The sequence below is a fragment of the Corapipo altera genome, unplaced genomic scaffold (assembly GCF_003945725.1).
Source record: "Corapipo altera isolate COAL_440 unplaced genomic scaffold, ASM394572v1 70, whole genome shotgun sequence".
NCBI lineage: Eukaryota > Metazoa > Chordata > Aves > Passeriformes > Pipridae > Corapipo > Corapipo altera.
In genome coordinates this window covers 2,508,390-2,534,982 of record NW_020884911.1, presented here as the reverse complement: position 1 = coordinate 2,534,982, position 26,593 = coordinate 2,508,390, and the positions used below count along the sequence as shown (strand labels likewise).

At 40.1% G+C, this 26,593-nt stretch overlaps 1 long non-coding RNA gene across 3 annotated transcripts in view; it reads right to left on the bottom strand.

Moving 5' to 3' along the window:
* Positions 1-26,593, bottom strand: part of LOC113952074 — a 165,397-nt gene that overhangs the window by 88,990 nt on the left and 49,814 nt on the right. Inside the window, exons 5-6 of one of the 3 annotated variants that reach the window (XR_003529368.1) lie at positions 16,386-16,440; positions 15,628-16,110 (exon numbers count right to left, since the gene is read on the bottom strand). The exons of 1 other annotated variant lie outside the window; for it this stretch is intronic. This is a non-coding gene — a long non-coding RNA (uncharacterized LOC113952074). Of the gene's footprint in view, positions 1-15,627; positions 16,111-16,385; positions 16,441-26,593 lie in introns of those variants that run through there. One more of the 3 variants, XR_003529367.1, reaches the window with a different exon arrangement.

Sequence of the window (26,593 nt, the reverse complement as noted above, 5' to 3'; positions counted from 1 at the left end):
GTGACCAGAAACACAGCAATCAAGGACAAAAAAATATGTTTAAAATACACACACACAAATCAGAACTACTCCGGACACGAGATAATGCAAACTAACCCTGCCAGAAATGAGCTGCAAAATACCTTCATTTTCTCATACAGTGAAACCCTGATAAAATCACAACTGTTAAGGTCATACAGTATATCAGGTGGAATCACAGTCTTTAGAACTCCATTATTAATGCACACAACCTCACAATCAAAGAGGATAAGAGCACAGTTCCCAGATGCCAATGATTTGATCCTATCTTATTTGGCTGTTTACATTTAAATAATGTGGCCGTATAAATTTAAATAATAAGAACCACCAACAGATGGAATGTAGAGAAAAAAACGTGCCTTCTATGAGACCCTGAACATATACTACACGGTGCTTTACAATTTATTTGAGCGGAGCTCATATTAAAAAAAAAAAAAAAAAAAAAAAGGAGGGAAAAAAAAAGACTCATTTCTTCTGCCATTATGGAAATAAAAGGACTGGTGCTTTAGTTCGTTGCTAGCACTGCCAAAGAAACATGCAGTTCTCTAACCTCCAGTACAATGTACCCATAAGGTACCAAGCATCAAAGCATATTAAAAGATATTAACTGCATATTTGCTTATGAACAAGATAAAAAGCTGTAGGGCCTCCAGGTTCTCAAGCTGTGAGTGGAACAGCTTTGCAATTTGCCTGCAAAACTGCATTTTGATCTTAATGAATATAAAATGGCTGCCATTAAAAGTAAAACAGATTATTTCAGGTCTTTTAGGGCCCATAGCTCTTTGACGGTCTTGGAGGGGCACTATGATCTTTCATTAAAATCTCACAGCAGGACTCCCTCACCAGCAAATCAAGCCTTGCAGTCGAGGAGATTGGCTACATTTAAAAGTAATTTTCAGAAATCTACACAGATTTTCAATTTGGTAATGAAAGCCATAAGAGAATGCAGGCAGCATTTTGTTGAATATTGTTGCTAATCCAGTGCTCACATTCGTTAGAAATTAAAGTGCCCCGTAACTACCAGGCTGATGGCAGCCTGCCATTCCAGCGCAGTTGTAAACTCCGTTTGTTAATGAGTAGCATGTGCTAATTGTTGTCGGCATCCCTGCCATACATCCCTTCCCTAACAACATATTTTACCTGCTGAAAGGTGTGACCTCGTGCACCGACAGCATCCAGTTTCAGGGGAGAAATCTCAGAACAGCAGAAAAAAGGTTCAGTTTCGTTTGGTGTGGCACGAAGCTAAAAGTGTATGTTTTAATGCTGATACCCGGACCCTCCTGGCACCTCATTCTGCATGTGCTGCTCCTACATTAATACATCAAGGTAAGACAAAGAAAGGTGTCATGAGCTTTCACGGCAAAGGGAACAACAGAGGTGATTTCTCTGTGTTGCAACGCAAAGGGATGCGGCTCCCAGTAAAACGAAGTGGAAAGGTTTGAAAAGTTAGAGTGATCATATCTCATTATTGCAAACAATGTGAGGGGGGGATTAAAACAAAACCTGAGCTGGAGCTGCGAGGAAGCCGGAGTGGGACACAAAGATTGGCTCTGAGTTAGTCAGAGCTGATGGCTGTGCTGCCCTCAGGTGGAAGGTCCTGTAGGGAGGGGGAGGCCTCCACTTGCAGTGTAAACCCAGAAAAAATAAAAATAACAGCAATAAAAAAAAAAAAGGAAAAAAAAATAGAAAACTCAGCCTCAGTGGCTGCAACAAACCAAGATACTCAGAAGTGTGAGCAAGAAGGGTTATAATACATGAATTCTCAAATAAACCAAACGTGAATTGAATTATGGCAGAAGGGAACAATTTTCATCTACTGAATTGTAAATTGGGTTTGTTTCCAGTTCATATTTGAAATGCAAGGGTGATGCTTGGCTTTTCATTTCATTTTTTTAGCTGGGGGGATTCTGAGGGAAAATACTGACTTGAAATAACTAAAAGTTGATTGAAGAGCTCTCACACACCCCCCTTGTGAGTGACATTTAGTCTGAAGCACATTTAGTATCAGTGCATCAAGCAGATTAGTTGTTCCACTGCCATGAGCGACAATATCATATATTGCTGCACGTTTAAAATTATTCAAATCAGTTTGGTGCACATACAGAGGGGCTTTTAAAACAAACAATCTTTTTCAATATGCAGAAGTGATATCACAGGGCATTCTGGCTCGCAGCAAACAGTCTTGTGAATTTATTTTGTGTGCTCACCCATGAACGGGGTGTGAGGACTTTCCTGGGGGCTCTAAGGGGTACATAAAGTACCCACAGCACCTCCACAGGAAAAAGTTCCTCCTTCACTCCAGGGTATCCAGCTAACCAGGGTTACAACATCCCTCAGTTCCCTCTAAGTGGAGCCCGAAGCAGAAAATCAGCAACTTTGGTTTCAGGACACACATGAACGATTAACCACCACCTCCAAGTGACTGGAAAGACAAAAGATGAAGGATCAGCCCAATATTAGAAGTTTTTTGCCAGTTTCTTGCCTTTTTTCTATTTTTTGGGGGGGTAGAAGCAGTTTGCTGGAGCACCTTTACATGTCATAGCAGAGATTTCTCACCAGCTTTGGTTTTCACCGTTTCAGTTTTGAGCAGAGCTAAATTCTTCCAAAGCCAAAGACAGGAACATGAAAACGTGCTGCAGGTTTGATCTCCTGTTTTTTCACTTTGCTGTGTTCTCCAATTCCTCCTGCCACACACCACCACACTCCCTGTGACAGCAGAATCCTCAGGACACCTGATGTCTCTCTATTATAAACATCGTGGGCTGAGGATGCAACATCACCAACTCCACCTAATACATATCATAGAGCAACAAATAATCTCCCTTTTCTTCTGTACCTGCTCAGGACCCAGAGGAGGCTGTGTTTGAATGCAGAGAGGAAGCTCTCAGCCATCTCACAAGCGTATTTTTAAGGTTACACTGCAGCAGGTGGCTTTCCATTAAATTTAAATGTCCTTTTGAGCTGGATGTGGTTCCAAAAGTACAACCCAGAGCAGAGCAAATACTGATGCACCAATATGTTTGGGAACTTCACACTGCTGGATCTGGTACTGCCCATCACTAGTCTTAAAAACTGTGTTTCCAACTAAGCTATTGATGAGAACAAAGGAAGAGTCACCTAAATAAAGTTTTATAAGGTTACCTTTTAAATTAAATGCCCTTCTAAAAAATATCTCAGCAATTCCTATAATTAACAATTTTTTTTTCTCCTTACAGTATTACTTTTTTTGGAAGGCAATGGATCTAACTACATTTTTGCTTTGTTTTCTTTCATAGAAGACATACACTAATTATTATCTGTCACAGCCTGATTCATTTTGGGAGACCTAGAATTGACACATCTTATACCTTTTTATATAAAGGCAAGTAAAAAAGAAGCGATTGTTGAATGTCTGTGTTACATTTTGAAATAATTTGGTATAAAAATATTTAAAATAATAAATATTATTTAAAATAATATTTATCTTACCATGATAAAGCAAATGCATTCATTAGATTAATTTCCTAGTGAGCACAAAACCCATTAGTTTAAACATGGTTCACATTTTTAAAATGACTGAGTTGGGAATTTTTCCATTCTATATCTGTGTTCTCTAATCCCTCTTGCAGGAGCTTTCCATTCACACATTTTGCATCCAGATGTTACTGCTGGTTGTGGAACTGGTGAATTAGCCCAGGACTTTGAATGCTGTTCCACATTCCTGAGGAAACAGCCTCTCCTGAAGAATTAGCTGCCCTAAGTGTAGTAGCTGGCAAAGAGGGAGGAGGAGAAAACAGGAGCAGGGGCAGAAGGAATGAGGAGTGGAAAGTCACATAAACTTCTAAATAAGAGCCTCACATGGGGAGAATTTGAACAAAACAGTAGGAGAACAGAGCTAATAAAGCCAGGGTGCAGCTCTGCCTAATCAAACTCACGTTTAATAAACACCAGATTTCCATTCCCTCTTCCACACTTCACACAATGCTCTCGATTGAGGTTTTCTAAACAGCCCCATCCAGAAGGAAAACAGTACAAATTAAAAAAATGAGCCAAGTGTCACAGACACAGGATGGAAACGAGATCCCACTGAAGTATGTGGCCAAAATCCAAACCCCAACTTCAACAGGGACAGAATTTTACCTCAGAACTCAAAAAAAGAGATGGAGAAACCATAAATCAAACTTCAGAGACAGGAAATGTCTTGGAGTTGAAAAAGGATACAAAACAAGCCATTGGTTCTTATCTTACCAAAAAGGCCCAAATCTGCCTTATTTTTTTATTCTCTAGCTAAAACTGCACAAGAAGTTCCACATTCACCATCTTGATAGATAATGATGGATATTTACACAGAAATTCAAGATCTAGAGGTAAATCCATCAGACCAATAAAATATACAAAATAATTTCTTCTGTTGGTCTCCTGTGCTGAGTGGACCTCAAAACCAGGTGAGTCCACAGCTTCCAGAACAAGGCCAAGGTCCACAACCTGTAGCAGTGCTTAAAGTCACCACAATTCCAAAGCACAATGAGTCTTTCCAGACAAATTCCAAACCTGCTGTTTCTTCCCTCTACGCAGTTGTCTCTGCACAAAGTCTCTTCTCTTTTTTTTTTCCCCTCAACCTTATCTATTATTCACAAAAAGAATTATTCCTATAAAAGCTAATGCTTCTTTTCCCCAACTTTTTATGATCAAGGTGACTTATAAACAGCTGCAATAAAAATGGCTGAGTTTTTCCTTTTTTTTTTTTTTCATACCAAGAGCATCCTCAATAATGTCTGAGAGCGAGCAGCGAGGCTCAAAGATACGTGACAGTCACAGATTTCACCCCTGGAGCCACAAAACCTACAGTAGCAATTTCTTCATTTGACCAAAATGAATGGTCACCACAAAAACAAATGTAAGTTTGGTATCACTGATTTGGCTGAGACAGCTCAGGGGCTTGAACTTAATAGACTTCCCCTGACAGATTAGGATCTCCTGGTACGTCTGCATCATCCTGTCACAGCAGATAGCCCAGTCCAAACCACAGGCATGGCACTGCCCTTGATCCATGACCTTAGAATACAAAATAACTGGCTAAAGAATGTAATAAGACTCCCAAGGAAATACCTTTGAAGACAGTATTCATTTTCCTTGGTGGTCTTTTATAGGAGGGGAGTGTGGTGGTGGGGGGAAAAGACAATTAAGCATTAAGAACTGATTGATGCTTAAACAAAAATGCCTAACAGTGAAAGCACATTTCTGTATTCCAAAGGACCAGGCAAAGCCATCCCTAAGAAGGGATTAACTACTATCAGATGATATTACTACTGGATTAATGGTGTTTCGCATTCACTATATTTATATTAAAAAAAAAAAAAAGGATCTCTTTTAAGGAGGATATAAGTGATTTGTATAAAACCTAGAAGCCAAAAAAAAATTAGATTTTATTTGCAGAGCAGTGTGATGGATAGTATATTCCCTTCATTTATACATGTTAATTGCAGTAATTTTTCCCCCTTGGTCTGGAACCAGGTCTTGCATTGCAAGTCAGTTGTTTTGAGAGCACCACAGCCCATGGAAAAAGGAAAGGTGTAACTCCATGATGCTTTATATTCAAGTGGATATTCTAAGCTGCTCTTATTTTAGAGAATTGTTTTTGTAATAGATATACTAGAGGTGATCATTTTACTTTATTGCTAGTCATTGCTGACTGAAATATTTTGCCAGATGAAGGTAATTACTATGACTATATTACTTTTCTAACCTGTTCAGTCTATTGTACCTCAGATATTCAGAGTGGGAAATTCTGGATCCTCATTTGCAGAAAAAAAAGAGTCACATTGTTCCGTGCTCTGGTCTTAATTATGTAAATCCCATATAGATGTTATCCAGTTTCCATCCCCACCTGGATAGCTTATATCTACAAAAGGTTACAGGAAAATTCCAATTTTAATGTAGAATTGTGCAGGTGAAAAAGCCAAAAAACAAACTCGAGTTTGTGTTACAAGTGACAAAAAAAAGTCTACTTTGACCAGAACCAAATCACTCAGGTGAAGATTTTTAAAAGGATGAGAGGAACAGCCATGTTCTTATTCAACACTAGTCGCTACAGGCCAAAATTATACATTAGAGGAAATTATTTGTTGAGACATCCTCAGGATTATATCCCCTGGAGGTGACAAACAGGGGTGTGTTTCCCTCATAAAGTCTCCTGTGCTTGGAGTCAACTTTTTTCAATCCTCAGCATAGTAACAGATTCACAGTAAATTCACTGTTACAAATATTTCCCATAATATCCACGTTCTTAGCTCCATTCTACCATAACCAGCAGCCACGCTACCTCAAGACCTGTCTTCCTTGAATTCCATACTAGGAATACTCCATCCACACACAACAGGGCTAAAACAGGGTAATGAAGGACATATTTACCCACTTCACTGTGGTATTTCACAGCTCCTGCAGTCACTCAGCCTCCAAATATCTAATCCACTCTGTTTTAATCTCAAACCTTAGCAGGTAGGACTTTAAATAAGCTTTTCTTCTGAAATATTTCCATCAGCATTATTTGTTATTAAAAAAAAAAAAAAAAGGTAAAATAAGATTTCTTACAAAAGGTAATTAAGCAGTATAATATCATAGTAAGTGGAATGAACAATAAGGAGTTGTACTAAAATATATGCCTTGTGCAGTAGAGGACTGGTGTTTCAGGAGATTAACAATTATGATCACCAGTCCTCTTCTGTTTCTGTAATACTCCACACAATCTTTTTTAAATTACTTTATTAACCTTTCCTCCTAGCACAGAAGTGCCCGATTATAGATAATATTTCAAAATCATCTGAAGTGTAAGTGTGTTTGATTTGCTCAGTAATTATTTGTCTACTTTATTACATTGACCAAGCACACAAGCTCCTTGACCAGTTTTATTTCAAGTCCAGTTCCGAGCAGGGTCGGATCGCTCCGTGTGATCGCTCCCTTTGGCCCCCCGAGCACCTGGAATTTCATGTGGGAGCTGGGAACTTGGACAGGAAAATCCCACACACCCAACGTGCAGGAATCAGCCCGTGTGATGCCATCTGAGGTGAAGGGAAAGGTTTAGTGCACATGTCAAAGTCTGTTCATTCCCTGCATTGCAGGCCGCAGACGTGTAAGCACAGCCACGCAAATCTGCCTTTCTAAACCTAAAAGGGTGTAAAACCCCCTATATATTTGTCAATGCACACTCTTCCCAGGATAATATATTCCCAAAGTTTCACAGGAGGCATTATTTCCATTCGGATCCGAGGTATTAGCCCATTACCAGCCCCACTCCTCCCTGCAGCTTCTTGCTAAACATATGGTGATCACAGGCAAATATGCATTCCTTAAAACACAGGCCCGGAGAAAACAAGTGAGTATGGAAATAAAAAATGAAAAAAAAAATAAAGCAATGAAAAAGTTTTCCTGCTCTAACTTTGCAGCTTTGTAGGAAAGGAAAATAATATTTACATTTTTGTAAAGATGAAAATGCAATGAGATGAAACGCTACACAGTTTATTCCTGAGGGCCACCACTAGGATAAAAGCACAAAGCCTGGGGACTTTGTTTACTGTCCACAATCAACAAATCCTGAAATCTCCATATGCAGCAGGTTTCCAAAGCTCTGTTAGTAATACTGTATATTGCTGGTCAGCCCAGTCACCCATAGAATTACAGTGTAGGGTATGGATGCCAGTATTTTAGACCCAAACCGAGCATAAAAAACACAAAGTAAAATTCAGTGTCAGCACAAAGTTGACAGCGAATGATTATAACAGCTTCGAAGCTTGAAAAAGAGTGTAAATAACTAGGATCCCCCGCGGGCTCACTCAGCCTGCATACATAACAACGGTGATGGACAGCCACTGGGAAAGCACTGCGGAAAAAAAGTCACTCTGCAAAGATGCAAAAATCTCTCCTGCAACGACTCTTAACTGTCACCTTTCTGACTAAATCAGCTACTTTTATAGAGAAAAAGTATCTATATTGTGCACTGCTGCTGGAGCAGGTAAACCATTAATATATTTTTCAGTGCTAATAAGCCCCGAGAATTTTTATTTCTTTAAAACAAATGACTCAAAGCCGCGTGTTTGCCAAGTCCTTTCCCTCGACCATCACCCAATTAACCACAGGGAAGAGACAACCCAGACCACTGGGCTAAAGAATTTCAAACAAGGTACACATATATAAGGGTGAAAATACTTCCTAAAAATTAGGATGCTTTTTCCTCGGGACCGTTTTGCTCCTGTGGATGTCCATGTGCAAGCAAAATATGCACGGGCAGTAATGGCTTTAAAGTGCTGGCAAATTGCAAGTGGGGAGAAGCACCAGGTCCTCAGACTCTGTCAGACATGTGACAGCACTGTGATTATGTGGGCCCTTCCCAGTCCCTGGCTGTAGGCTGGGATAAGAGGAATCAACAGCAAACACCAGCATATGCCTACAAATTACTGCATTTTTTAAAATCAATTAGCAAGCAAACTACTTAATTAACTAACTCCTTTCCCTCCATTATTTATTCAATGCAAGCTTTCAATTTTAGATTTACGAAAGTGCAGGTAGTAAAACTTTCCTTTTACCCATTTTTTGGTTATATTTCTCTGAACTCAGTAGATGCCTCGAAATACCAGCCTTTGGTCATTGGACTATTTGTTCTGAGAGCTTGATTCTAATTTGAGCTAAACAGGAGCTCATAAATATGACACAGCTGAGGCATTTGTGATGATCAGGCAGCATCCAACTTTGGAAAGTACATCTAACAAAAAGAAAACAAAAATTCTCATATATGAGACAGTAAAAAAAACCCACATTAAGTTCATGGTGAGTTATAGAAAAACAGAACTTCTCATCCTGCGAGTCACTAAATACTCTCTTCCTTCATTGAGCATGAAGAGAGTTGAGTGTTCAACACTTTGCAGGTTGTGCTCATCAATTTGGTGAATCAGACACATAAATTATGGGGTTTATAATTTCATGAAGCAGAAGAGTCACCCCAAGGTCCCTGAAATTCCAAAGATGATCCCTAGCAAAGGTCTGACTTTCATCCATGTTTATACAATCCTTCTTTTTTTGCTGGCGTTTTTTGATCTTTATTGCTGTTTACTAAGAGTTTAACAGTTTCTTTCCTCACTTGGAAGGTCAGTGATATTCAAGGGCCATTTCAGATTCAACTATTTGGTTTAGGCCACTCTGTTGTCTTTGTCCTATAAAAATCTGTCACGGATCTGAGACGTTCCCTCAAAAAATTAATTAGAGTCTATGAAAGGTGGGATAGGTTAATGTTGTACAAATTGTTGCAGAGTTATTCTACTCGGGAAAATACACCTTTTTACAGAAGCCTTGGCTTGGCTGAACTGGCAGGTGAGGGTGGGCACCCAGTGCTGTTTGCGGGCTGTTAAATACACATTTCCTTTCAACTGACTGACAGGAGAGGAGCTCAGAGAGCCTTAAGTAATCCCCAGCACCTCAACTTACCTGCATAAAAGTGGCAAAACAATTACCAGCCTATTAAGCACAGCTTTTTAGGTCCTTTAGAAAGAAACCAGTTGTCTAAGATTAAAGAGATGGAAATGTTGCCCAATTTCGCAATTTACATCTGACCCGGCAGAGTTGCTGCTCCGACCAAAAGGAGCTGATTGTTCCTTTTATATTTTATCTTGACATCACGCTGTCAGCCTGAAGAAACTGGGACAATGCTAAAAGTGCATCTGCTTTGAAACCAGTCTTAGTAAATCCACCGATTATACCGGTGAGTTATTCCCTGACTCGGGCCAGAAGCCTTTGTAAAAGTCTGGGAAAGAATAACAGGATACAGGAGCAAAATTAATATTGTACAGCTGCATTCATAGCAAAATCATAACTCTAAAAAGTGAAATTCAAAGCTGCCTTTTCATGTTCCTTCCTAGGAGTGACCAGCAGAGCCTGCCATGCTCAGTGAAGCCGGATTTGTAATCTCACAGAAATAAAAGGCAGAACAGGAAATAACAGGAGATATTATTCCACACCAGAATTAGCATAACCCGGCACATCAGAATATTAAAATTTAACAAGGATTTCAAACCATCCTTGTATCATCAGCAGAGAGCCATGTCACAGGTTTTTTTATTGGTTCAGCAGGATAGGTATAATTGTATCAATATTTTAATGCTTGATGCATATTGTCCGTGATAAATTGCTTGCATAAATAAAAAAGCACCAATATTCAATTGCCAATGAAATAATCACACATTCTAGATCTTTATTATATCATGCATTATTTAATTACAATAATCAGAATCCTTTTGAAGGTAAAACAAGATTAAAAAGGTTTTGTTTTATTGGATCTATATATTTGATTTACACTTTATATGTTAGCTTTGCATTAAGAATTTATAAGGCATCAATTCAAATGGTGATATTACAAGAGTTTATTCCATTTGTAATTAGTACAGTACTCTTAAAGTACTCTGGTTACGAGAGATAATATTTCAGTATTTTAATGAGCTTTTTAAGTATAATTGATGTAACAATCGTTGAATTACACATTTCTACCTGAAGAATAATGAAGGAAACATTTTAATGAGAAATGTAATCATTATTAGCAAATGATCTACTAAACTGCCATTTACTGACATTTAAAAGCTTAATAGCAGAAAACTGTATTTTTGTTCATCTGCATCACTACAGATGATTATCATCTCAGTTGCTCAGCCTTTCTGGTATAACTTCCCCCCGTTAGGGTTTTGTTGTTAAATTTAAGAAAAGCTTTCTTTTCCGATTGTCAGCTTCCTCTGGAAACTATGGGGCTTGACATGTATACAGATAATTTAAATAAATTAGCCCCTTTTCAGCCTTCAGCGGTTTTTTTTCAGTACAAAAGGTCTCATTCTTGGGAGTATTCATGCTTGCATCAGCTTGATTTTGATGAATGCCCTGTAACCTCCCTGATAGCACCTTAGACATGGCGATCCTGCCAACGTGGTGACAGCGACGTGTGAACCTCCCACATTCTCTTTATTAAAAAAAAAAACCACCAAAACAAACCCAAAGCCCCCCAAAACCCCATTGATATATTGAGCAATACTGATCAATCATTGCAGCGGGGCACTAGACAGCATTGCTCCACCAGAGAAAGGTTTAGTTTAAGGAGAAAAAAGAGAAAAAGGAGATAAAATTGAGGCTCTACTCTGTTCTTTTTAAGTGGTGACAGTCTCAGAATAAAAATTGGAAAGCAACACACATAAAAATAAACTAGTGAAGCATTGTCAGTATGAGGTTTCTCTCCCATTACTGCAGTTTCCACTGCCATCCACAAGGAAATATTTCACCGTGTTCCGTGTGGGTCCTAAAAATTCTCTTTCCCAAACTTTTTAGGAAGAAGAGTCCAGAGGAGGGGTGAAGGAGAAGCTGGATGTAAAGACAACATTTCTCTTGCTAACAGTGTTCTATGATAGAGAGGTCTGGAAAAATCTCCAGTGTAATCCAAGCAAACACCACCAGCCCCTGCCTCAAAAAAATCCCCACCTGACCACCGAGACAGAAAAAGACTGAATTAGTCTCCTCATCGGGAATGCCCCCTCTGCAGACAGACAATTAGTGCTCAATCATAACACCAACCAGGTAATTGGGGCTCATCAGGCTCCCTGCCTCGGGTACCTGGACGCTGAAACACTTCCTGGGAGCTCCTTAGACTGAAAGGGATGGATGGGAAGGGATGAGTTCCCAAAAGATGCTCTTCACCAGCCGTGGCCCAGCTGTGCCAGGGCAGCTTTGCTCTCCTGTACAAGAAAGGAGAAGCACTCGCAGCTCTTTGCCACAGGTCAGATCCTGCTCCGGATCGAATTCCTGCCAGTGCCAACAAAGCTTTCTGAAGTTACTCAGCTCTGCTTTAGCACATTCCCTCTCTGTCCCAAAGAGATGGCAGTCTCACTGCCATAACACATCTTTCTCCTCACAGCCAGAAAAAGGAGAGAGGCCTCAAGGAAAAATTACAAGTGATTCGTTCCCAGGGAATTCTTGCTATGGGCTAATCCACAGCTGGTTTAGAGAGGACAGCCCTTTCCTCCTTAATCCCAAAATTCTGCAAAGGACACACACCCAGTAACTAAATACCTGCAGCCTTGAAAGGACCTTCTGGTGATCCCCTGGGATCTGCAGAAGGATCCAACCTCTGTGCATCCAGCACAAGGGAGAACACTCCCAGCTCTCCCCTTGCTCAGCAGGGATGCTTCTGTACATCTTCACTTGGACACAAAGCCTTTTAGGATTCCCCAGGGTGGCTTTAGCTGGGTCTTCTGAGAACTGTGAGCTTTCCAAGACAAAACTAACTCATATTATCATTAAGCAAGAACTGGAGAGACCTTCATAGATGGACTTATTGCACAAAGAGCCTTTATAAAAGTAAAACATGTCTAGAAATTATACCCTATATATATATATATTTCCAGGCTCATGAATAAGACACATTCTGAAAATCAGGTGCGCTGCGTGGCTGTTGGGATGATTTAAGAGAGCTACCAGGGAACATCAGCAAAAGTGACACAGAAACCAGAAGTGGACAAAGGTGAGTAATAAAACCAAGAAAAAACCTTGAGCCAAAACTCTATCAAAGCCGACTCCACTGATGTGTTTTCATTGCTTGGAGATGTAGTGCCACTCTCATCTGCTTAATTCCAGTTCAGCATTTCTTTGATATACCTTTTATAATTTTCAGTCTAATTATAATGAAAATCATTTCTCAACGTAATTCTGCAATAAAAATGTTTCCTTATTTCCCATTACCCCGGCACACGATCCCTCACAGCTCCTGAGCACGCTCACAGGCGTGCACAGCGCATCTTCTCTTTCTTAGCATTTAATCTCTTCATAGTCTACCGATGTCAAGAGGTTCAGATTAAGCTTGTTAAAGATCTGCTTCACTCTAACTCACTGATGATTATTTATTTAGCAGTTTTATGTAACCCTGTCATTGATAAGCACTCTATTAATTTGCCGAGGGACAAATCAACACTAGTTATTTTTCTACTGGCTATTAGATTCAGTGCTGCTGTTTGTTACAAACCACTTGCCAGTTAATTATAAATTATGGGTCCTCTTTGCCTATATTAATTGATATCTCCTCTGCCTTTGTAATACTAGACAAATAAAATTGAAGGCAAGATTTATTAAGCAGCACATGTCTTCCATCTCTTGATTAGTATTCTTTACTTTTTAAACATTTATACTTGTTTATACAGATTCCATGGCAGAACAGTACATTAGAGAACAGATCCTTGGGGTGTTTTGGGGGAGACAGGAAGACTTATTTAACAGCTTCCCACAAATTAGGTTGAAGTGACACATGGCTTAAGTTAAGCAATTTTTAAATGCTCCTTTTGATTTAAAAAAATCTTAGGTCACAGTGTCTTTTTGTGTGGATTCAGCATACACTTATTTTTACAAAAATAGTGTGTGGGCATTCAGGGAGCACCTCCCATGTGTCTGCATTTTGTACGTAGAGTGTTTCATATATACATATACACACACACACACACATATATATATGTGTGTCTTATAGATCAGGTAGTAGAGGGATTCTCTGTCATCCATGCAAAAAGAAAGGCTTCTCTGAATAGAGTTTCCTTTTCAAACCCTGCAGATGTAATGAGTGGTTTCAGAACAATGGGCCGTGGCCATTTTTAATTTGCAGGAGTGTGAATCAGATCAAGTAATTGTCCCGTCTCCTCCATTTCTATACCAGCAACAGCTACAGGGAGTGCCCCCTTTCAGAGAGGGACTCACATCCACAAAGAAGCACCAGTTAAAATTTATGCCATGTACTTCTGAGAAGAAACTTTCATTCTTCTGCTCCCTCGCCAGTGCCAGTGAAGTTCAACACCCCACTCAGCTCTGGAGCGAGTTCTGTGGTTTCAGAGGAAAGCCAAACAATTCCACAGGAACAAAACTGCACCATTTCAGTGAGCTGGAGTTAAACAGCAGCTCATTCCCACTCTCCAGCCTTCAGAGTCCCCTCCTCTCTGCAATCAGGATGTGACACACACGTGTCCAGCAGGGTTAGAAAAGGTTTCACCCTCCTGCCACTTGACGGGTGTCAGGAACCGCTGATCCCGGAGATTACAGTTACACTCCAAACCTAATTATGGAAAGTTTTTTAATGCAATTAATAGCTTCATCTGCAGGGCCCTAAGTGTTCTGCTATATACTAAGCTGGATAAATTCAAAGAAAGCACACTGCTGACCCTATGGATGAAAGCATCGCTGTATTGACTGTTCACAAGCAGGAGCTCCCCCAGTAATTAACTCTTACGATGCACTGATTAGTAGCAGAACATCTGTATCCCCCTCTGGAGGCTGGTTCACAAACACTAACAGTTACCACACTACTACAGCTCTCCCAGTTCATGGAATGTTCCACAGGGATGCATAAACACTGCTCTTTCATGGTAAAAACACCCAGAAATATGTACCCACAGTCAAACTGGAGCTTGAGTGCCTTTACAAGTAAATGTCCGAAAACTACCTGACTGAAAACTAGCAAAATTTAAATTAATTATGGGTATTCTTGCAAGGGAACACGTGGTGTTTGTGTCATGGAAACTGCAATGATCACTCATCAGTAAGATTCTCTATTTAAATTTAAAGACTCCATTTAATTTCTATTTTCTGGAGCATCTTTGTCTCCAAATGTGCTTCCAGTGCAGCCCGGATAAGAACAGTCACAGAACCCTCTCTTTAAAAATAAACAGGGAATTTATTAAGGCTATTTGTCTACTTCACCAAGGCCATTATTCAGATTTCATTCATTAATATGGTTCCTGGGGAAGAGGTTGGGTGAGGGGATGATGTTCTATCTCTGTCAAGGCTCTGTGTTCAGCTTTGTCACTGCAGAACAACAGGCCCTTCTACACCCTGTGAGTGAAACCCAATCTACACCCAGACCCTGCCAGTGCCATCTCAGGGCTGCATCAAACCCCCCCGGGATGGCCAAGGTAAGGAATGGGTAAACCATTTCAAATGAAACAGGGAATGACCTGAACTGCTACTGTAAACCAATTTTTTTCTCCAGATTCACAGAAGTTTGAATGGCTTTCTTGTTCTATTTTCCATTTTCTTTCAGAAGAAATGTAAAATTGAGGCCTTGACCACTCAAGGTCATTAAAAATCCCATTAACCTTTTCACAAGGTAGGGCTTAACTAGGGTTAATTAAGCAATATTGCTTCACAAGGGTCTGAAGAAGCATTTTTCTTTCTAGTTTCAATATGTATGCCAGTAGGTTTGCATGCCTCCCACCAGTTTTGTTTTACGTTTTGGGTCAATGTCCCCCACAAAAGGGAAAAAAAAAAAAAACCAACCACAAGAAAAACCCAACCAAAAAACCTTCAGAAAACCATGCAAGACCCCAAATACAGTTGGTTGTAACATGGACCATGAAGTGCCTGGGTGCCACATGTCCCACTAAAAATGATACCCCATGCTCTTTTAAAAGAGACTCAATGGCCAGTGGAAGGTTTATACACCACGAAAAAAATGTTTGGAAAAAAAAAAACATTTGCACACTACAGAAATCCTCTCATCACTGTAATGAATTAAAGAAAATACTGAGTCATTTTCTGCAAGCCATAAATAACCATTTGCATTTATTCATTGCTGGGTGCTGGGAGCACTCTCCGAAAAGGAACTCAAAGCAACGATAAATCAGTCATAGAAAGTGAGAGAAATATGATAAACTACATATTAGGCCAGAGAAAAATCTGCCATACAGAGCTTGGAAACTGTCACCATCCAAGAGGAATCTGTGACTTCCATCTGCAAGTGCCTTCAATCATCTTCCTCCACACCCTTCATCAGAACTCCCCATACGCATCATTATTCGAGAATTATCAACACACAGAGATAATAATCCCCAGCCAGAATCACATTTGCAAGGTTCTTCTTTTTAAATGGAAGGGAAATATAACTCAGAACACTGTAAAACTCAACTTTTTTCACAGGAGTCCAAAACTGTTTGCAGGCAGAAATGGGAGCAGAGGGATAACACGATCCTCTGTGCTGTCTGCTTCCACTGAGGCACATAATGAAGCTGAGCACTGTCTGGGTATTAATTCTCCTGTGCTGGTAAGTCATGGCAAAGCCACCTAAAAGCAGGCAGAAAAATAAACTTTTCAGCCTGTTGTGCTCCAGAACTTAATTATGTAATTAATTCAATCAGACAGTAGCAAATTCAAAGCATAACTTCTTTTTCTTTTTACAGTGAAAAAATAGACTGCAGGACTTCCTGCCACAAGATATCCCTGCTAACAACTTAGCTAAATTAAAAACATTAGACATTTATGTGGCTAGCAAGCATATAGAAGAGCAAAATACACAAATAATGCTAAAATAAACCACATTTTATCAGGCACAGATTTACCAGTGGGGTGAAGGGGACTGCATCTCCCACAGCAACCTTCCTTTTCCTGAAAGACCTGGAATTAAAGATGACAACAACTGCTTCCAGCCCAAATTTGGGGGATCTGAAGGAAGCCTCTCTGTATTTCTTTCTCTCTCTAACCCCTTTCAATACCCATCTACCAGCACTACATTTCCTGGCCAAATGAGCTGGACATGGATGGTTTGTACGTGGCAGGAACGTTTCCTGACAAAGGGACCTCGGAATTCCACACCATCTGGTTTGGGTTGTGACTCTGTAAAAGGTACTGGTGCTTGTCAAAGAGAGTATACAAATTAAAATCTATTTATCTAAGTAGCTGAACAAGAAATCAAAATATTTTAAGTCTTGGCTTTGTCTGAGCTTCAATTAAACTAGTTTGTTTTAGTGACAATCCTCAGTCCAGACTGGGAATTTTAAAGCTGGACTTATTCTGCATTTCCTTGTTCATCTACAATTGAATAAAAGCAACATGTAAGAATGATGGAAAAACAATATCTTTAAAATGTCCTGGTTGGTTGTAGAGATATACAGGCACTGTACACTTTATAGACATGGTATAAACTCCTAGGAAAGATTCTGAGACAAAACTTAAACCCACTGTTCACCAGGAATCCAACTTCTCCTCCTCCAGAATCTTTACAGGCACAGCTAACTCACCATCTCACAGAACTGTCTGGTGTCCTGGGCACAAAAATACAGGGAATTCCAGTGGGGAAGTGAGTGACTGGCCCACAGCCACAGCCAAATTCAGCATTATATGCAGAGTTAGGACACACACAGTTTTAGCTCTCAGACCCATGTTCACACAACACCACTATAAAATATCACCTGATAGAACCCATATTTATTGTAAGGCAAATCTATATTTTCTGCTGGAGTGGGAAATACTTCTCCTTTTTTAGCTGTTAATATTAATTTTATGAGTTCTGTGCCGGAAGATCATTATTAATGTCTTCTTGAGATTTCATTAACACTACAAAAACACCCCAGAAGACAGTTTTGGTGCAAAGCTTACTTTAAGTGGGTAAATTCCCTGTTTTTCCTTTTTTTTTTTTTTCTCCAAGCCAGAAAAGGTGGATAAAAGACCCATAAAATAAATGCTGAGTGAATAGGACTCTCGAGCTATAGAACTTGTGCTGTGAAAATTCTACTTTGTCTGGCAAACACTATTAAACAGAAATCTATGAGCAGCATTTTTTTTCCCATTTCATACAGGGGGAAAAAAAGAAATCAGATCTGACCCAGTGACTTCCATGACAATGGTGAGAGTCCTACTTTGTACAAAAGAGTTGTAAAGGCAGAATTTTTACTCCTGGGTGGGCATTTTAACATTCCCAGCAACGGAGCTTCCCTACCAGACTTGTTGGGATCTCACTTCCTAGAGCTCTGGGTGTTGGCCCCAGTGACTGGTGTGAAAGGGTAACTCTGAGGAGCCCTCATGGGTTTGGTCTGGGGTTGTTTTATTTTCAGATTATTTTCTAAATTACAGATTGTTTTCTAAATTACGCAATACAATCAAGAAAGTGCAGATTAATATCACTGTCACCTCTGTTTCTGAACGGAGTTTCAGGCAGGCCAGCTTCCTACTTTTACCATAATTTGGGTCATTTCCAGTCGGAATTCCAAAGCAGGTGTCAGTGGTGAAGCGCCTGGGGGCTATCAAAATAACTGACTGTGTCACCTTGTCCTCCTAATGATCCTTATATATTTAACATAAACACCATAAAAGCCAGTGCTTATTCAAGCAGGACCACTACATATGTTTGCCTGGGTTTGTTGTTCTAACTTGCACCGACTATAAAAAAATAACTGGCAAGAGGAAAAAAAAAAAGTGTTAAATGCTGCAACAGAGCATCCAACTCTGGATTTGGAAGTCTGATGCCTTGCTGATGTTTCAAATAAACCCCAGAAGCTGCTCTTGTGGGGGGGCATAATGGCACACGCAACCTATTTGGAGAGCATTTCTTTTCTTACAGTGCTGTGTGGTTCTCATTATAATGATAATATCCAGCATTTATGTGGCTATTTACATCTTTTACACGCAGCACCAACAACTAATTAATCCTCACAACACCCTGTAGGGTAGGTAAGGATTATTATCCCCATTTTATAACAAGAGAAATTGAGACAGAGGGGTAAAAGTGACTTGCTGGAAGGCACTTGGCAAGTTAAAGGCAAAACTCCCATGGAAGCACAGGGGGTTGCTGGTCCCCAGGCCCAGCTCTGGCTGCTCCATTCCCTAAAGAACCAGCACCTGATTTCAGAGTCTCTGTTTCAGCCAAGCCTGTCCAAAAAATCCCTGTACAGCTTGTCCAGGGAGGTTGTGCAGGCTCAGCCTTGGAGCTGCTCAACACCTGACATGACAAAACTCCGAGCAACCTGCTCTGATCCAACAGATGATTTTGCTTCAGGCAGGATGTTGGATTAAAGAGACCCCCCCGAGCCTGAATTATCCTGTTTTAGGGAGTAGATGTGTTGTGTGATGGTTACAAGTTTTCCAGCACTTCACTTTTTCCAGCTGGGTTCCTGTAGTGCTTTCACCTACACAGGCAAACCTGGGTGCAGCACTATGTCTGTGCCAACAGAAAGAAATAAATATAATGGCAATAAATATAATGTATAAAATGTATAAATAAATCTGGATATACTGTATAAATAAATATAATGCCTTTTAGCAGTGAACTAAAAAAAAAAAAAGTAAATATTTCCTGTATACTGTTTTTCCCTGTTTGCATCCAAATTCAAACCCATCACTAAATATCGGCTTTTCCATTAGGGAAGACAACATCCAGGTTTTCTTGTGGTCGTGTTTCCTAGCAAAGCCTGGACAAGAACCAAAAATAAGATCTTGAGGGTAAAGACAGGATTGCCAAGGGCCAGGTTGAGGCTGCAGGGTGTTGCTACACGAGTCCACACTCTCTATTACAGGACAGAAAAGTTCTGTTCCTGTGCAGTCCCATCTTTGCCAACAGCTCTGGATTCAGGGCCAGAAGAGGAATTGGCAACAGCGACAGAAATGCTCCTGGAAGGATTCTCTGCTTAATGACCCTCCTTGCTGCAGTATCACAGCTCCCATCAAAGCTGGTTCTCAATCTCCTCAGCAGTGGTTGCTTATTTAGGGGAGCTCAAGTTCCTTTTGGGGGAAAAAAAGTAACAGTTTTAAAAAGTGCTGGGTATCCTGTGGTTCCTACTAAAATGGAACTGAGCTGTTTGGGAACTTCTGTTATTTCATTCTGATGCCTAATGGGAACTGTTGGATGCAAAATTGTTTGAGGAATTGAGCCTTAACCATCCTTATCAACATCCCTGCTCTCCTATAAAAGATTGTTTGTATCCTTTTGCATATACTTCATCAAATAGAAGAAATTACAACACTTTCCACTTGAAAGCGGAATTAGCAGCCACGTTGTCAAGAGGAAGCCAAGAGATGAGGGTACACTAAGAGCAGACAACACCAGAAAGTAAGTGTATGATTTTACAGCCATATCATGCAGGTTAAAAGCCTGGCTCCCTCTTCACAGCCATTTACCTTAAGAAAATAGGGGTTTAAAATACGAAGTTGATGGTATGGTTAACTTTTCACCTGTGCTCGTAATCCCTCAAGGAGAAAACAGAGGATATCAGTACGTTGTACCTGATATTACAGCTGCTTTATTCCAAAAGCTGACCCACATACCTCCCCACAGTCACACAGACTATTTTGTACTGAATTGTATTTCCTAAGGAATAAGGAGATCCCAAATAAACCCATGGGAAGCATCTCAAAGCCATGAATTTCGAGAAAAACTTTCTTCTACTTTTCTTTCTCTGTCCTTTTTCAGGAGTGAAGCCAGCGGCTGACCCGTATTTAATATTCTTGGGAGCCACATTTAGAAATATCTACAAATAAACTTGGATTTTTATCCAGCCAGGGCTGTCTGCCAGACCCTGTGTGAGGGTCACTGTTGGACCAATGCACTGGGAACAGGTCCCCTCTCCTGGACATCCCCCTGTGATGCCACACCACATGGATAACCAGGAGGGGCTGAGCTTACAGAAGTAGCAAACCCTTTGTGAGAGTTATTAAGCTGTTGACAATATGAGAATCAGATGAATTTACCACTGGTTCAGTAATTGTCTTTCATATACGAGCAACCCCCTACATACAACTTTTATGATTCATCATATTTATTTTTTGTTTCCTCAAGCAACATCTTTTATTAGTTGCACACTCACTACAGAAATTTAATTTCTGCAGGAGAACAACAAAGCAGTTGATTATTATTATTGAGAATCTGGTACAACACAGAGTGAAATAAAATCTATAAGGCATTAAAATGACAGATTAGGCAAGAGCTGTATTCATTTACAAGTGTTAGAACATCATGTTAATGCCTCACAAGCACAACATAAAATGAAAATCAACTCTTTCATGCTGCTTTACTAATACTGCAAAGCTCCATGGAGCACAAACAGGAGTCCCTGTTAAAGAGGCACTGTCCTTTTGTAGTTTTTACATGCAGTGGGTTTATCATTAACACTTGATGGAAAACTCTCTTCCAGTCCATCCTAGCCATAAACTTCACATCTTTACCACTTAAGGATTTAAAGATGATTATTACTGCTCTCTGCTAGACCAAGTGTATTAAGTAGATGGCTGTCCCGTAAAGAAATTGTAAACTTTGTGCACAAAACCTCTTTGGATCAAAGTGTTCATGAGGAAAGTGTTGCACTGAAAACTTGGCTTCTCACACTCACTGAAAGGCTCAGAGCTAGATTTACATTCCTATTAAAATTTTACTGCAGCCTTATTTACTATCAAAATCTCCAAAAATAAAGTGACAGGACATGCAAATAGGAAGACTTGAAACCTTCACTCACACCAATCCAACCCCCAGCAAAACCCTTTGATGGTGTTTGCATCCTTTTGATCATGTTTTGTGTTAGTAATGGCTTGATTTTCTTGGACATATCAACATTCTCTGTGCTTAAACTCGTACCTTATCCTAGTTGAGAAGCTGGAAAATGATGCACTGCTTTGGAATATGATGGTTGTTGATATCCAAAAGAATTCCTGTCTTTCCTATAGGCAATGGGGTTCTGCCACCTGGGAAGCAATATCAGGAAGGAAGAACAGTCACAATACTTTTTTCTCCACAAGGAGATTGTAGATATTTAATTTCCACCTCTTGTTCCAACACTTTGGGTTCCAGCATGAGGAACAACAGCACATATAACGATACTGGTAACAATTTAAATTATGCATCTAAACTCAATAAATTCTAAATAAATCTGATGTTCAAGCACAACTAGAGTCCTTCTGAAAAATGCTCCAAGAAAGTTAATATCACAGATACTTCACTTCATTAAGGGTTAACACTTTCTGTGTAGCATCCCTTGGAGATACAAATTGCAAACTTTCTGAGCTGACGAACTCACTAATTTCTAAGGAAGAAAATATACTGTGCTGCTGAATAAATCTGTAAATTACCTAAATCAACTAATTTGAATTTTACCCTACTTATTATATACTATCCTTTGAAGAGATTATAAATAATAAAAAATAGGTACCACGAAGTAGCTCATGCTCTAAAAGCACCACTGAGGTTCCCTAAAGCCAGGTGCTCCCACAAATACCTGGAGCAGGGAAGGGGGGAGATCCCTCCTTAAATAAGACATAAAATACACTCCCAGAGTTGCCAGAAGAAAATCTGGTATGTGGAAGACACAGCCAATAGTGGATATACACTCAAAGATTTATCCACAAAGAAAAGTGAATGACATGATAGAAAATCCTAAAAAGCATCAAGAAATAATGAACAGGGCTTTCCCCAAAGGCACAGCTGGAAGTTGTAACAGGATTTCCCTCCTCTCTTCTTTGCAACTTTATAAAATGTCCTGTCCTCATCTCCTTGGAAGTTGGAAGGGTGAGGGACAGCTGGGTGAGCATCCTCTGCAGGACCACCAAACTCACCTGCCTGTGGACTGCAGGAATAAAGTCACCACACCAAACTCCCTTTCCTGTAAATCCAAAAATTGTGTCCTCCAGGAAAAAAAAACAAAAACACCAAACAAACCTCTCCTTGTAACTAATTCAGTTTTAAATCAGTATAAAATTCATCTCACTGCCTCCTCTGAAACACCACCATCAGATTCAGTGTAAAAGTCCAAGAAAGAGAAATAAATGAGGATGGTGTGAATTGCCCCAGCTCGAGGTGTGTGGGCACCTCCATCTCTACAACTTCTGGAAACACAAAACACAATCATGTTCAGTGAGTGCTTTGTCCACTGTGTGTTATTTGTCTTCACTCACCACCTGAACTCACAAACTGTGATGGTCAGCACAGCCTTCCTTCCATCCATCCTAACTAAGGGTGCGGCAGCACCATCCTCTGTAAACCCCCATCCAAACCAGACACCTGAGAGTTCTATTTCTGGACAAAAAGTACTTTTCAGGACACTTTTCACTTGCTTTGTGATGAGGCAACATCCACAGTGAACTCCAAGAGGCCCAGTGTGTCCCACACAACAGTCACTACACACATGGTTGTATTTTATCAGCTCACTGATTTAACTCTTTACTGCCCAGAAGTTTCTATTTGAGTTTTAATCCTCCAGCAAAACAAAAATATTCAAGAAGGTTTCTACCTATTTGAGCAGTGAATATTCAGAGGCTGCTGACTTCTATCATGAGCTGATATCCTTCAAAAGCACTGCAGAAATCACTGCAGAATCTCAGCCCCAGATGTTCTGACATTCTGTGTATCCCAGGCAACCTCATCGCTTTTTAAGAATGGATTAATCGAACTATCTCCTCTATTTAAAATGTCATTTAAAAAACTTAAGAAATAAGGTTTGATAAGGAAGAGGTTTGGATTTTTCCACCAGAGGTGTTCTTACAGACAGACTGATAACGCTGTGCATAAGGAATTAAAAATACAGATTTAAAAAAAACCAAACAGAGTGGGTATGGAATGAATTACACCAGCTTTTACCTTCTGAGTATCATTCCAAAATTCCATGTTACACATAATTCCAAAAGAGGGGAACAGGTCTAAAGCCTGAAATGGAATGTCCATCTATGTTTTTTCTCCCTGTTTTGCAGTCAATGTTAAGTATTACAGGACAGGTTGGGGTTTTTTTAAACAAAACATTTCAAACTGTGTATTACACCCAGATAAAGTGTGACAAGAAGCTGCAACAGCATTCCAGCTCTGTGGATCCTGTTGTTTCAAGGAACCAGTAGCAGCACAATGTCTGGGAACCAAGGCAGGCAAAAATGCAGAAATACTGCTCCAGCCCAGAAAATAAATATATATATATATATATGGGAAAAAAAGAAACAGCACCATAAGGCAAGTGCAGTATTTTGGATGACACAGACATGTAAACTGCTGGGAATAAAAGGGAGTATAAAAATAGAGCAGCACTGCAAAGGAAGGTTATTTCTTCAAGGAAAAGGAAAACCTGGGAAAAGATCACACCTTACCAACATCCAGTTGAGTCTCAGATATGGTCATTTGTTCACAGACTCCTTGGAGGGAAAGTTCAGATGTACCTTTGCTCTTGTGAACAGCAAATATCTGTACAAGTAACTTTATTCAACAGGCAAGAATCACCTGAACTGCAGTTTACTTAATATACTAAAGGACTAATAACTATTCAATCCATAACTTTTTATTGCCACATCCTAAAAGCATTTTGAAAGGCATTGCTTAATTCTAACCCATTAGTACTTGGGGTTTCTCTTCAAAATGAGCACCTCCAACCAGGGCATTGCTGCACTGGTTTCTTCACCTCAAGGAATGCAGGTGCCAGCACCTTCCTTTAACCTCCTTAACCCACAAACAAGCTCCTGGTGCCAACATCCTGCTGGGCAGTTACCAGGAATGGGGTATCCATGTGACACTTTTCAACCTGAATGAACTTTGTCAGCACTCAAGAGTTTTTGTCCCAGACGGTGAGAAGGGAATTCCACTCCAAATTTTCATTTTACATGTAATTACAAAGGAGGGCAGCAAGTCTAAAGCCTGAAATGGAACAAACACCCATATTTTTTTCTCCCTGTTCTGCAGTCGGTGCTAAAGTATCACAGGACAGTGTTACAGGGATTAGATCCAAATCCAAAATGGGACAGAGAGTGTGAGAGACAGGCTTTTGATTTGTTCTTTCCAAGAGAGGTTGGTCCCAGGCACAGCACATCCCAGGCACAGCACATCCCTACCTTTGGTAACACATGTTTGTCACACAGCTGTAAACCAAAGGCATCTGTACCTAAGGAGAACTATTGACTCCTTGTGTCATCCTAGAGAAGAAAGTGGCATTTAATTCATTATTTACACCAATAACATGTACTAAGACATATTCCCCCAAGTTGTAACACAGCTTTGCGTAAAGGGACTGTAAGGAAAAGCACAGGCAGTGTGGCTTGAAAAGTTCACCTGGAGAGTCATTTTATGGAATTTCGTGTGTGTGTCAAGCACAAACTCTTGGCCAAGATAAAAGGACAAGTTCATCCTGAGACTTACAGAGCCTCACCTTGGAGAGGGTTTAATAAGGGACAAATTAGTCCTTCCACCATGAAAAGGGCTATTGGGTAACGCGTCTGCTTTTCCTGTTGTGGAGTTCATAAGGCACTGTGAGGCTCTTTCTTGTCAAGATATTTCTGCTTTTTGGTCCAACAAAGACAACCTTGTGGCCCACCTTGTGTGACAAACCTGAAAGGGACAGTTGCCATATTATCCCCAGCGTGCCTTTCCCTATGCTTAGAGCAATTCCTTCCCTTTCCCAGTCCTGGGAAGAAATAGGTGGCTGGATGAAAGCCACTCAGTGAAGTTCAATCTATGATAAGGAGATCATTGTCAAAAGGAAATTCCCAGGACTGTGCCAGCCCCAATAATTGCTCTGTTCCACACAGCCAGGGATCTGTCCACTGTCATAACTACCCCCAGTCTCCCAACTCAGCAGATGTATCTGCACTGACAATCAGCCCAGGCAGCAAAATGGACAGTGGCAAACTGCTGCCACCTCTAACTTTGTCAAAAGGAACATTTCCTTCCCCTTTGTTGTGTATTCTCATCCACATTTCCTTACTTGGAACCATTATTATCTGCAGCGTTCCCGAATTGTGATTAAATGAGAAAACAGGTGGGAGCTTCATATTGATGGAGAAAGGTTTTCCATCAGGTGAGCAAAGAACAGCACTCACCTCTTGCCTACACTGTCTATCCTTCCACAACAAGATAAACAAGGTTCACGTGGGATTGTGACTCGAAAAACTCAGGGACTGCCGTGGAACACAACCAGCAGCACCTCAAAACTGAGCCTGAAGTGCCAGAGGAAGAACCCTCTCAGTCAGACAGAATTAACCCCTCTCCCCAACAACAAACCTCTAAGGTCTGCTAATAACTGACAAGAATGACAATAACTTCATCAGACGAGGAAAGTTTACAGAAAAATGAAAACCAGTTTTGGGAATCTGTAATAAAAATGACATTATTGTTACTTCTGAACACAGCATTTCCATTGGTGGCAAAACAGATCTATTTGGGAGTTTGGCTGATGCTAATAACTTCATAGATCAATGTAGGGTTTAATTGATGGAACAGATGGGAGACACAGACTCTGCCACATTAAAGAGTTATACTTAATGCATTGGAATAACTGTGACTTGGTTTTAAAATGTTCTCATAATTGTCTGGGTGCTTTAACAGTGGCACGAATTCCGGTGGATATTTCCACTCATACTGATTTACAAGTTTATAACACGATTTTGTAAAATTGATATTTGTTTTTCTTAGCGGGGGAAAAAAGAAAAGTAGGAATTAAAAAAGAAGTTAAAGAGAGCTGCTCTTTGCAGGAAAGAGAGCTTGGCATTACAAAGGCCAGGGTGACAGAGGTGTCAGGTCACCAAAACACTCAAGTCTATCTTTAAATCCTCCCTGCTCACTAAACAATCTGAGTACACATTTGATGAAAATGAGTGGTTTGCATGGGCTCTGCACACTGAGGAGCAACACTCTGAGCAAAAGAGCCAGATCTTCCAGAATTAAGGATAAACACATCTAAAAATTAGATTTGAGCTTTGGATTCCTGTGCACCTTTAACATTAATTACATGTGATTATTTATATATACAAGAGGATGGTGAATTTGTTGATAAACCAAGGTTTCTCTTCAAGGCTGATTGACCCCAAGGTTTTCTTGAAA